Genomic DNA, 14,265 nt, shown 5'->3' on the forward strand with positions numbered 1-14,265 from the left:
CCAAGCCGAAGAAACAGTGCAGAGATGACAAGGGAAAAGAGAAAATCCAAGACTCAACAATGCAAGAACCAGAACCCTTGGACCCTTTACCCTTAATAATACGTCCTCCAAGCCCTTCTGCACAACCTTCTTCTTCCCTTCCCGAGCACTTTACCAATCTTCTCATTCCCTCAAATTCTCCAACCGCATACCCAGCAGCCCTATCATCACCTTCAACATCATCACTGCAACTTCCCCTTCCACCGTCGCATGTTGATGACCCATACGATTTGGGTTAAGGCACTTCTGCCCAACCCCAAAACGTTGCTGGCGAGGCAACGCAGGCACAACCCACCATTGCTTCCTTGGCTACTGAGTTAGCAGATATGCGGTCCCTTCTTGCCCAACAACAACAACTCTTCTCCCAACAGCAAGAACTCTTCTCTCAACAACAAACCTTCTTCGGCCAGAGAATTAATGCGGTAATTGAGTGAGTCGACGATTTACAACGCAGTGTTGCCATGACAAGGCAGGTGTTGATCAATATTTAGCACAACACTTATACGATTCACCTGCACCAAAGACAGATAGCAGAGCGCAGCCATGAGTACTTTAATTTTCTAACAGCATATCTTCATGGACCCATGGTTCCTCCGCATCTCAGGAAGCATCTGATTTTTGCAAAAGCTCCTCAAGTACCACATTCGAACCCTCCTCCAGAACCTCCTGCTCCTCAATAATTTTTACAATTTAATTTTTATTGCGACCATTCTATTATCTTTATTTCATTCATTGTTTAACTAAATTCTTTTATTCTTTGTACAGGCGATTTTTTTTTTGTCTTGCGTTATTTGTAATTACTTGTATACTTAGTTAATTTTCAATACAACTAAGTAACAATTCTCTCTATATGCCTGTGCCTCTTCTCTATCATCCTTTTTCAACTTTGCGATATTCTTGATCTTTTATTTTGCATTATTCATTGTGCTGCCATGATGTATAATATGCATACACTTAGTAACATTTCCCACACTTTGTATTTTCTGACCAACACTTAGTTAATTCGTAGCTATAGCAATGCTTTACCTTTTATCTTTCAAAATTCTGCTCAAACCTTCTTTTCAAAATTTTGTCTAAGTGTTTGTCTATTCTGTCCAAACAATGCAATGAGTACCTTGTGCATCTCTAAATTTGGGGGTGAGAAAGGTCTGAGCAGATGAGATCAAGTGATGTGGTCATTAAGAAAAATGCACTCATTATATCCAAAATAAAATTAAAAAAAATTCATATAAACTCCAATGTCAGCGCAAGGGAAACCTCAAAAACAATCCCAACCTGATAAGAGTTAAGTTGTGAAAGGAGCCTGCTCGTAGTTGGACGTTCGCATGATACCCGTGGAAGCAAGCCAAAACGAAGGGTGTAACCATGATCAACAGTCTCTAATAAATGACATAAAGTTTGACCATCGCATCCAGACGCATCAAGTTGTTTTGACAAGAAGAGGAAAACATTCTTTTTAAAACTAGAAAAGCATTTTTGAGTAGAAATTTATAGTATAGAAGAATAAAGTAAGGTTTTGTTAGGAATTAGCAAGGATAGAAGGAAATTGCGATGTTAAGTAATGTGCCTAGGTGGAGCATTCGAAGCAACCAATCGACGCAAAATTTAGGATAAAAATTGAGCAATAGCACCTTAGTAGAAGATATGTTTGAGGACAAGTATATATCTAAATTTGGGGGTATGATAACTTATAGAAATACAAGTTATTTATACTGCTTTATTTAGATATTGCAGCCAAAAAGGAAGGAAAGTTGCGTCAATTATAGAGAGATTAGCTAAGAAATGCAAGAGTTATAAATTGTCGTCAATACACCCACTGACACCATGGCGATGGTAGAAAAGAATATTTCAAGTCTGTTTTGTAGGAAATCAACTCATCGCATGCGTTCATGGATCAAGAGAAAAAGAACAAAGCATCTACGTCACATTGCGCCAATCATTCAAACATGAATAGACGATCAATGCAATGACGGCACATGCGACAATCGATCAAGAGCTAAGTGATCAACGCAACTTCAACCGCATGCGGTAATAAAAAAACAACACCGCATATGGGCAAACGATCAAATATGCAAAAGAGCAACGCAATTGCAGAGGATCCAGACACGTGTACAGCTGACCGTTGTGCATTTCTGACGGGATTGATCCCGTAACAGAAGGAATATTCACTCCACCATTTCTGAAATTGCCATAACAATAAAGTGGGGTCCACATTGCAGAGAGTCAAAGCTGAGCCTATAAATAACCTCTGAAATTTTATTTGAAGATATACTTGTTATGGGCATATTTTGATATTTGTATATTGAGAGAGAGACTGGTCTGAAGAGCCTGATCGGAGAAGATCCGGGAAGATTTAAGAGACAAGGTTGAGAGGTGAGTCTTAGGGCAAATCCTTTCAATTCCCACCGTTGAAGCTCCGTACCAAGGTCACTTCTACCGGACAAGCAAGCCTGAGAGGGAAGCNAAACATTCTTTTTAAAACTAGAAAAGCATTTTTGAGTAGAAATTTATAGTATAGAAGAATAAAGTAAGGTTTTGTTAGGAATTAGCAAGGATAGAAGGAAATTGCGATGTTAAGTAATGTGCCTAGGTGGAGCATTCGAAGCAACCAATCGACGCAAAATTTAGGATAAAAATTGAGCAATAGCACCTTAGTAGAAGATATGTTTGAGGACAAGTATATATCTAAATTTGGGGGTATGATAACTTATAGAAATACAAGTTATTTATACTGCTTTATTTAGATATTGCAGCCAAAAAGGAAGGAAAGTTGCGTCAATTATAGAGAGATTAGCTAAGAAATGCAAGAGTTATAAATTGTCGTCAATACACCCACTGACACCATGGCGATGGTAGAAAAGAATATTTCAAGTCTGTTTTGTAGGAAATCAACTCATCGCATGCGTTCATGGATCAAGAGAAAAAGAACAAAGCATCTACGTCACATTGCGCCAATCATTCAAACATGAATAGACGATCAATGCAATGACGGCACATGCGACAATCGATCAAGAGCTAAGTGATCAACGCAACTTCAACCGCATGCGGTAATAAAAAAACAACACCGCATATGGGCAAACGATCAAATATGCAAAAGAGCAACGCAATTGCAGAGGATCCAGACACGTGTACAGCTGACCGTTGTGCATTTCTGACGGGATTGATCCCGTAACAGAAGGAATATTCACTCCACCATTTCTGAAATTGCCATAACAATAAAGTGGGGTCCACATTGCAGAGAGTCAAAGCTGAGCCTATAAATAACCTCTGAAATTTTATTTGAAGATATACTTGTTATGGGCATATTTTGATATTTGTATATTGAGAGAGAGACTGGTCTGAAGAGCCTGATCGGAGAAGATCCGGGAAGATTTAAGAGACAAGGTTGAGAGGTGAGTCTTAGGGCAAATCCTTTCAATTCCCACCGTTGAAGCTCCGTACCAAGGTCACTTCTACCGGACAAGCAAGCCTGAGAGGGAAGCTCTTCTCTACATTCACTCCATCCGCCGGCAAGCACATCCACCGTCCAGATCTGTGTCAAGACATTGGCACTTTTCTATATTTATTTCTATCTCTTTATCATCAATTGTATTCATCTTTTTAGTATATCATTCGCACCATATATCAGACGTTAAATATTAGTATTGAATGTCATGATCATTTTCGTCTCCATCTTTCTGTCTATTTCCGTTCCTTCATGAATCTAACAAGTAAATTAATTTGTGCTGAAGAAATGCATATGTTTAGCTAAGGCATGCTAGACGGCATCTTCATCTATGAAAGCAGAAGTGAAGATGCCATTCCTCCTGTAGAGAGAAGGTTGGAAGAATGCGTTAACTAAAGCGAGAAATACTTCCAGAGATGGAAGCAACCTTGCTTTCATTACGTTCATCCCTGTTTCACCACAGAGATGTGGGAACACGGCCGATCACCGAGAGGTGTACGCTAAGGGAAAGCAGAACCGTAGTTATATCTTTAACGCAATTAATAACTTGCGATGTTTATACTAGTTACCTTTTCTATTTCTACTTCATACATAAAGACTTATCACCGCATAACACGACCCTTTGTATAATCTTCACAGTCAGTCTCAAACTCAGTGTCATGTATCAGTATCCTGTATCTTGTATCATAATAGCTTAGATTTACTTTTATCGCACTTTATTTTATTACTACAACTTTACTTTACCACATAATTTTACTTTACCGTAACTTTAAATACCTGTATAAACACAACTTTTATTAATTGAAAAACCCTCGGTCGCATATATCACAAACGTAACGCATTAACTATGCAATCCTTGTGTTCGACCTCGGATCACTTCGAGAAACTTGCATTGGAATTATACTTGGTTTCAGCGCAAGGAAACTTGTGACAACGCATAGCATACTACAAACATTCCATTAATAATGCATACATCTAGAAGTAGTATCGCATAAAGTGTGCATGAGCAACAACACAACATAAGATTACATTTTGTATTACAAGTTTATGGCAACATGAGCTTGTAGCACATCATCATGCATGCACATTACATTCATTAAATTCTGCGTGTCAAATCACAACCAAGGGGGGCCGAGTAATCATTAGAACAACTCTTGGAATCGAGAAAATCCTCCATCTTTTCATCAGAATCAGAATCAGGGTCATCAAAGGCCACCGCAAAACTAACCGTCTTCCTCAAACACCGCTGGAAATTCATCATCATTGGAGTCCCTGCTGAAGCAGTATAGTGAGAAAAATGATGTTGTCATGCAGTCGCAGGCGTCTTTAATCAGGAACTTGGAGATCCAAGTTGGATAACTGGCAGTCGAGCTTCGTAGCAGAACACCGGGAATGCTGCCAAGTAATTCCAAAGCCTGGGATCTCATGGAAAGGAACAATGTCCTTGAAGACATTGTGCAGGCAAGTTGACCGCCTGCAGAGGTGTGGATTGCGGTAATCATGAAAAAAAGATTGTCGTTCAATCTGTATTTCTAAAATCTATGTTTAATTGCTTCTTTTATTGCTTTATGAATTTCGTTATTTATTGTTTTCTTAAACTAGCTTTTATTGCTTTATGAAATTACTTTTCATTTAATTCAATTGCGTCAATTTCCGTGCGTTATTTCAATTTCCTTACTTTCTGCATTAATTGCATTGTTTAAATTCTAGGTGAATGATTGTTTAAAAGAAATTAAATACCGCAAAGTCCTAGCGACTTGCGTTGATGAAAAAAAATATAATAACAACAATAAAAATAACAATAACAATCAACATCCGATATGCATTGTGATGATGGGTGCATCTTGTGCTAACAAGATACACTTTACATTCATTTTTCACAAATGCATTGCATTGAGGGGAGTGTTGCACTCGTATGTATTTTTCGCCCGTCCTTAGTGAAAACATACTATGTCAAGGTAGTGTTGTGCCAGTAGAAATATTGTGCACCTATCCTCCAGAAATGCGTTAAGCCGAGGAGTGTGTTGCGCTGATACATGCGTTGTTCCCCGTCCTTTGCAAATATGCATTTGCGTTGATGGAGGAATTACGTTAATCTTAAACTTGCGCACATCCAAATAAAACACAAAAGACAAATTCTTTTTGCAAACAGAGTAGTCCAATCATTTAGGCCTCCAAGGAAATGATGATTTAGCAGATGAAAGGACGTACTTCTCTGCTAATTCATAAATGTGAGAAGCGCGGCAGCAGGCTTTTTGAGTACCTCGAAGCCTGCCACCACAGAATTTGCGTTGGGCCCATCAAGGCCTAACCTATAAATTCCGTCCTCCTCTATCTTAGGTCATCTATTTGAATCTTTTGCAAACGGAAACCCTAAGAGCAGCTTTGCATAACCAGACCTTCAAGTTTTTTTTTGTCCTAAACCCTAAGAACTTTCCCAACTCGTTCACTCAGTACAACTATGGCCAATCAATCTTTCCATTCATCCTCTTTACCCTCATCACTCTCACCAGCCCAAATCACTACAAGAAAGGCGATATTCCTCTCAACAAGTCGTCGCCTCGCCGCCCAGCCAAAACCCATCACACGAATCGCCGGAAAACCTCGGCAAAAGCCTTTAGTAGCCAGACCACTCCAAATCAGAAAGGGGCAGAGCACGGAGAGTGCCCTACTCCTAACACTGTTATCTGAAAGCGACAAGAAGAGAAGAGACGATAGAGAAGTGTCCGGGAGTATTCTGAGTAATATGGAGAAGGAGGGAGGGCTACCTGAAGTGGGAGTCGTTAATCAACCCTTACCTTCAGAAGAAGAGATGGAAGAAGTTTCACGGAGAAGCGCCCTGGCCGTTTCAGATCCTAAGGAAACTGTTCAAACAGAATCCTATGAGGGACCCATCAGGGTGGCTTTGGAGGAGGTGGAAGCGAAGAAGCTGCCTGAAATGGCTGAGGAGAAAAAGAAGAAGAAGAATGGGGAGGAGAGAGCAGAAGGAGATGAAGAATCCCAACCAAGGAAGAAGAAGAAAGAAAGAAAATCGAGTGAGAAGAGGGAACGCAAGCGATAAGGGAAGCGCCTGAAGAAGAAGGAAGAGAGGGTGTCAACGCAACAAAGAGAATCAGCATAACCTGAAGAGGAATCAATGCAAATAAGAACGGTTGCGACTCACGATGGAGAAGATCCATACATCACCCCTCTTATGCGTCGTCGCAAGGGTCAACAATCGACCCACCAATTTTGCAAAGTGCAGTAGAAGAGAAGGAAAGGAGAAGAAGAGAGAAAGAAGAAAAACAAGAGAAGATGTTGCGAGCACAACAAATCATTGCAGAAAGCAATTTAAAAATAAAATTACACATGTAGAAGTGTGTCACAACAATGCAATCTCGGCAGAAGAAGAGAGAATAAGGTCGAGGAAGAACAACGCATATTGTTGGCCTCAGAGCAATTTAAAAGAGAAATGAGAGAAGAAGAAGAAGAAGAAAAGAAGAAGAAGGAAGAGAAGAAGAAAAGGCGCAGAGAAAATTTTCAGCGCATTCGAGAGAAGAAAAGTAAGAAATTGCAGAGTGGGAGAAGGAAGAACAACGTAAGGAACGGGAAAAGAGACAAAAACGAAGATCCCGCCTTGCGTTGACAAAAGAGAAGGGCAAAGCAAAAGCGGAAAGTAGTGAGCCTACGTTGGCCAAGGGACACCCATCAAAGAAGAAAGAAAATGACGACATGATGATGGAAATGGGGTTCTTTCCGGTGCCAATGCCACTACCGGACTTAATTACAAGTGTTGTGCTAGAGCATGGATGGGAAACATTCTTCCAGTGCCCATCCATCATAATCCCAACGGTAGTGCGAGTTTTCTATAATGGACGACTTCATGGCACCAAAGATGCGGTGATCATGAAAGGGGAGGTAGTGCCTTTCAACACAAAGGACATCAATGAGTTATATCAGATGAAGGACATCCCAGAGGCACCGGGTAATAAAATCATTGATGATCCCACAGAAGAACAAATGGAAGATACACTGAAGATATTAATGCAATCGGGCACGCAATGGTCGGTACCTATGAAAGGCATTAGAACCCTTGCGTCTAATAAACTGCTTCCGGAGGCGCGGCTTTGGGTGTATTTGGTGAAATGACGACTCATCCCGACTTCTCATGACAAAACAGTTTCAAGGGATAGAGTCATGGCCACATATTACATAGCACACGACATTCCAATAGATGTGGGCCAATTGATCGCAAGGCAGATTCGAGGTTTTGTGGGGCGTATAAGAGGTCGGTATTTCTTCCCTTGGACAGTTTCAAGCTTATGCCTTTCATTGGGTGTAGGTATTGAGGAAGAACCAATGCCAGAAGACCATGGCCTCATCAACGTCAAGATTTTGAGAATGCTTCTCAAAGATTCCCCTCATTGCCCTGAGCTTCCACTGAAAAGGCCCATTATCGACTTAAATGCACCGCAACAGCCAAAGCCCAAGAAACAGCGCAAGGTTGAAAAAGGCAAGGAAAAAGTCCAAGAGCCATCACCACAAGATCAAGAACCCTTGGACCCTTTGATCATTCGCCCTCCAAGCCTTCCTACAGAACCCCTTTCCCCACTCCCTGAACATTTTACTAATCTCCTTATTGCCCTCAATTCACCCAACGCATATTCAGCAGCACTATCCTTCTCTTCATCTTTACCGCAATTTTCTCATCCACCACCGCATGTTAATGACCAACATGATTTGGGTAAAGGCACTTCTGCCTAACACCAAAACATTGATGGTGAAACATCACAGGCGCAACCCACCATTGCCATTCTAGCTGCTGACCTTGCTAATATACGTTCTCTTCTCTCTCATCAACATGACTTTTTCTGCCAGCAAATAATGGAGTTACACGAGTGACAAGTAGAGTTGCAACGCAGTGTTGCGATGACAAGGCAAGTGCTGATCAACATTTAATGCAATATCTACACGATCCACCTGAACCAAAGACAAGTGGCAGAGCGCAACCATGAGTACTTCAACTTTTTGACAGCCTATCTACATGGTCCCATGGTGCCTCTGCATTTATAACAACATCTGTACTTTGAAGAAGCTCCTCGTGTTCCTCCACAAAATCCTCCTCTTGAGCCTCCTAAACCTCCTCCTCAATAATTTTACAAATTTTTTTGTTGCGGTCATTCTTTCATTTTTAATTCATTTATTATTTCTATGTATAGAAGCTATTCCTTGATTCTTTATACATGCTCAAAATTTTGTATTGCGATAATTGTAATTCTTTGTATACTTGGTTAATTTTTAATACAACTGAGTAACTATTCTTTCCATATGCGTTAGCCTCTTATTTATCATCCTTGTCAATTATTGCGATGTTCTTTACCTTATATTTTGCGTTATTCATTGCGCTGCCATGATGAGTAATATGCATACTCTTAGCAACATGTCCCACACTTTGTATTTTCTGACTAACACTTAGATAATTCGTAGCAATAGCACTGCTTTACCTTTTATCCTTCAAGACTCCACTAAAACCTTCTTTTCAAAATTTTAACTAGGTGTTTTGTCTATTCTATCCAAAACAATGCAATGAGGACCTCACACATCTCTAAATTTTGGGGGTGGGGAAGGTCTGAGCAGATGCAATCAAGTGGATGCGTTTATCAGTAGAAAATGCATTCATTGTCAAATAAAAAAAAATTCATATAAACTCCAATGTCAGCACAAGGGAAAACCCAAACCTGATAAAAGTTAAGTCATGAAAAGAACATGCTCGTAGTTGGATGTTCGCATGACACCCGTGGGAGCAAGCCAAAACGAAGGTGCGTTTCTAAGAACGACGCAATATGAAAAGAGAAAAAAAAATGAGAGAGAAAAAAATAAGAATATAAAAGACAACTCCTCTTACCAGCAAAAGTTAAACTTAGCTGAAAATCAAGAGTTGAAGTTAAGATTGGCACACAATCGTAGTTGGATGTTCGCATGACACCCGTGGGAGCAAGCCAAAATGAAGGGTGTAACCATGATCAACAGTCTCTAATAAATGATGCAAACTAGACCACCGCATAAAGTCGTACCAAGTTGTTTTTGCATGAAGAGGTAAACATTCTTTTCAAAACAAGAAAGGAATTTTTTAGTAGAGATTTGTTGTATAAAAGAATAAAGTAGAGCATGTTATGAATTATTAAAGGATAGAAGGAAATTGCATTGTTAAGTAATGTTGCCTAGGTGGAGCATTCGGAGCAACCAGTCGACGCAAAATTTAGGATAAGAATTAAACTATATTGCTTTAGTCGAAGATATGCTTGAGGACAAGCATATATCTAAATTTGGGGGTGTGATAGCTTATAGAAATACACGTTATTTATACTATTTTATTTAGATATTGCGGCTAAAAGAAAGAAAAGTTGCATCGATAGTATATAAATTGACTAAGAAATGCGAAAATTATGAAATTCGTCAATACACCTACTAACACCATTGCGATGGTAGAATAGAATGTTTCAATTTCTGTTTTGCAGGAAATCAGTCACCGCATGCGTTCATGGCTCAAAAGCAAAATGAACAACGCATCTATGTCGCATTGCGCCCATCAATCGAGAACGAAGAGATGATCAACGCAATGACGGTGCATGTGACAATCGATCAAAAGCTCTAGCGATCAACGCAATTTCAATCGCATGCGATAATAAAAAAACAACACCGCATGCGACGATCGATCGAAGATATAAAGAGCAACGCATTCGCGGAAGAGTCTGATAAGTGTACAACTTTCAATTGTGCATTTCTGACAGTTTAATTGCATAAAAGAAGGAATTTTCCATTTCGTCATTTCAGAAACTACCATAACTATATAGTGGGGACCACAAATTTAAAAAGCCAAGGCTTCGCCTATAAGTAGCTTTTTCAAATTCGCTTATACATATACAGATACAGATACTGGTACATACATGAATACATAGAGACGTACATATATTGATTCTGGGAGAGAGGCTAGTCTGAAGTGACTGTCCAGAGTAGATCCGTATAAATGGTCTTCTCAAGATTGCCATTCAGAAAAGCAGCCTTGACGTCATTTTCCAAATCTCATAGCCATAATATGAGATAATGGACAAGAGTATCCAGATAGACTTTAACATGACAACAAATGAGAAAGTCTCCTCATAGTCGACTTCCTCAACTTGGGTATAACCTTTTGCTACAAGTCTAGCCTTGAAGGTTTTCACATTCCCATCACCACCCTGTATTCTCTTGTAGATCCATTTATAACCTATAGGTTTAACCCCATCAGGTTGATCTACAAGATCCCAAACCGAATTAAAGTACATAGACTCAATTGCAAGATCCATAGCTCTGATCCAATCTTTGTGAACATCCTTTATTTTCTTCTTATAAAACAATAGATCCTCAACATCGTTGTCAGCTACGATAGCTAGGGTTTCTATTAAACCCATATAACAACTAGGCAAGTTCGCAACCCTTTAACTACGTCGATGCTCTTCCAATGCTTGAGATTGATGTGACCTACTAGATAGACCAACTTCAACAACTCTTGCTGAGGTGTTGGGCTCTTCAACAACTCTTGTTGAAGGTTTAATAGTTTTACTGGAAAACTCATTCAACACGATCTTATTGTGGGGCTTATGCTCCCTTATGTGGTTCTCTTCTAAAAAGGTAGCGTTTGTCGACACAAACACCTTATTATCCTTAGGATCATAGAGGGAACCACCTCTTATTCCTTTAGGGTAACCTACAAATAGGTACAATTTTGAACGAGGTTCCAATTTCTTAGGATTTGCCTCAAGCACATATGCTGGGCAACCCTAGAACCTGAAATGGCATAAACTACCTTTACGACCATTCCATAATTCCAAAGATATTCTAATAACATTCTCAGAAGGAACACAGTTCAAAACATATGTTGTAGTCTGTACTGCATAACCCCAAAATAAGTCAGGTAAGGAAGCATAACTCATCATAGACTAAACCATGTCCAACAAGGTTCAATTTCTCCTTTCTGCCGAGGTGTACAGTGTTGGAGTTGATGCCCTAAATCTCGTAGGGTCCTATAGTTTGTAAACATTATTGAACAAACTCATTATGTATTTAATAAAATATATGATATTTTATTCATTGTCTATAAAATATATGATATTTTAGTTGCATTAACCACAAATCGATAAACTAACATCCAAGGTTATCTTTATAACTTAAACATGTATGTAGAGACATACGGGTGGATCGTGTTTAAGTGATAACTTAAATGGTCTGTAGTAGATGGATAAAGGTGGGTACCTTATCCTAGTAACACTACGAATATGGCCCGCTTTGTAGGTATTACAATTATTGTAAAGTACCACAAATGATCTGATCCTGATCATTCATATATAGACATGCGAGCGGGGATATTCTATATAAAGAAGTTTGTATAAGATCGAACCACGAAATGTTTAGTCTTATTATATAACGCCGTTCATAATAGAGGCTTACATTTCACCAAGATAACTATAGGTAACATGACCTGAATCTTGAGTAAGTTGTGAACTCTTGCCTAAGAGAGAGGTTAGATTTTGAAGAAACCTTCTCTCTAGTTGCCATGATAAATTCTATTAGAATACTCTTGTCCATAGCCACATTTTATGATTATGAAATATGGCAAATGGATGTCAAGACAGTTTTTCTGAATGGCTATCTTGAAGAGAGTATCTATATGTCTCAACCAAAAGGGTTTATGCAATAGGGTCAAGAGCAAAAGGTTTGTAAGCTTAATCGATCCATTTATGGATTAAAACAAGCTTCTAGATCCTAGAATATGAGATTTGACGTTGCGATCAAATCTTATGGCTTTGAACAAAATATTGACGAACCCTGTGTCTATAAGAAAATCGTCAACAAAACTGTCGCTTTTCTGGTGTTGTATGTTGATGATATTATATTCATTGAGAATGAAGTAGAATATCTAGCTAACGTTAAGAGATGGTTGGCTTTACAATTCCAAATGAAAGATTTGGGAGAAGCACAATATGTTCTTGGAATCCATATAGTTCGGAATCGCAAGAACAGAACATTGACATTATCTCAAGCATCTTATATAGACAAGATGTTGTCTAGGTATAAAATGCAAAATTTCAAGAAAGGATCTTTACCTTTCAGGCATGGAATTCACTTGTCTAAGGAACAGAGTCCTAAGACACCTCAAGAAGGTGAGAAAATGAATCAAATTCCATATGTATCAGCAGGTGGGAGTTTGATGTATGCAATGTTGTGTACTCGTCCGATATATGCTATGTTGTAGGAATTGTCAGCAGATTTCAGTCTAATCCTGGTCATGATCATTGAACTGCTATTAAAAACATTCTCAAGTATCTTTGAAGAATGAGAGATTATATGCTCGTGTATGGTTCTAAGGATCTGATCCTTACTGGATACACTGATTTTGACTTTCAGACCAATATTGATTCGAGGAAATCAACTTCGGGATCAATATTCATTCTTAACGGAGGAGCAGTTGTGTGGAGAAGAATCAAGCAGAGTTGTATTATAGACTCCACAATGGAAGCTGAGTATGTAGCTGCAAGCGAAGCAACAAAAGAATCAGTATGGCTCAGAAAGTTCTTGACAGATCTGGATGTAGTTCCTATGTACCTGCCTGTCACTCTCTATTGTGACAATAGTAGAGCAGTTGTAAATTCAAAAGAACCACGAAGCCATAAAATGGGAAAGCATATCGAACGGAAGTACCATCTCATCAAGGAGATTGTACACAGAGAATACGTCATTGTCACTCAAATTGCTTCCCAAGACAACTTAGCCGATCCATTTACGAAGGCCCTCTCGGCTAAAGTGTTCAAGAGTCACCTAGTAGGACTAGGTCTATGAGTTTTGTATCATTAGAGCAAGTGGGAGAATTGATGGGTATTGTGATGCCATAGTTTATTGTATTTGTACTTTTTATCCTCTCCATGTAAACTCAACATTGTATATATTTGTATATATTGATCCACTGGAGTTTTAGTCCAAGTGGGAGTATTGTTGGATTTTATGTCCTAAAAACTCGCAGTTTGTAAAATAATAAATATTTTCTATTATCAATATACTTGTTATTGATCTCATAAATTGTATGAAAGTCTAATTCCAATAATTAAGACCCATGACTGTTGTATGAGTACTTGAACTTTATGTGGAAACATAAGAGTGGATCAAGTTCAAGTAAATAGTCAAAATGATCTATGGTACATGAATGAGGTTGGGTACCTTATTCTGGTAAACCATTGGTTGCGGCCTACTCTGTAGTTATTAGAAAAGAGTTGTAAAGAGTTACATACGATGTGATCCTAATTCGTACATGTTATGACATGAGGAGTGGCGGTGTCCTATGCAATGAGTTTGCATAAGATCAGGACCAAGAAATAAGTCTCTTACTTTATAACGTTGTTTACTATTTAAGACTGACTATTTCACCTAGATGACCTAAGTAACTTGATCTTAATCCTGAGCTAACTATGAACTCATGTTTATTCGGGATTGCCTTTAGATTTGCATAGTTGAGGGTTGGTTCAACAACGTCGGCTCAATAAGACTCCCATTTCAGGGGTAAGACTAGATAGATAGCTGGGGACATAGGGTGCAAGACGGAGTTCACGCCTACTCGATTTAGGGATAGGAGAAAGGTTGTTCTCTTAAGTACTGAATCCAGGTCTTGAACAAGGGGCTTCACCCTCTCACTAGGCTGAGAGAGTTTAGTTTAGTGATTAGATCACAAACTAGTTGTTCATTAGAGGATCAGTAGGGACTTGAGGAATAAG

This window comes from Benincasa hispida, chromosome 11, assembly GCF_009727055.1.
Source record: "Benincasa hispida cultivar B227 chromosome 11, ASM972705v1, whole genome shotgun sequence".
NCBI lineage: Eukaryota > Viridiplantae > Streptophyta > Magnoliopsida > Cucurbitales > Cucurbitaceae > Benincasa > Benincasa hispida.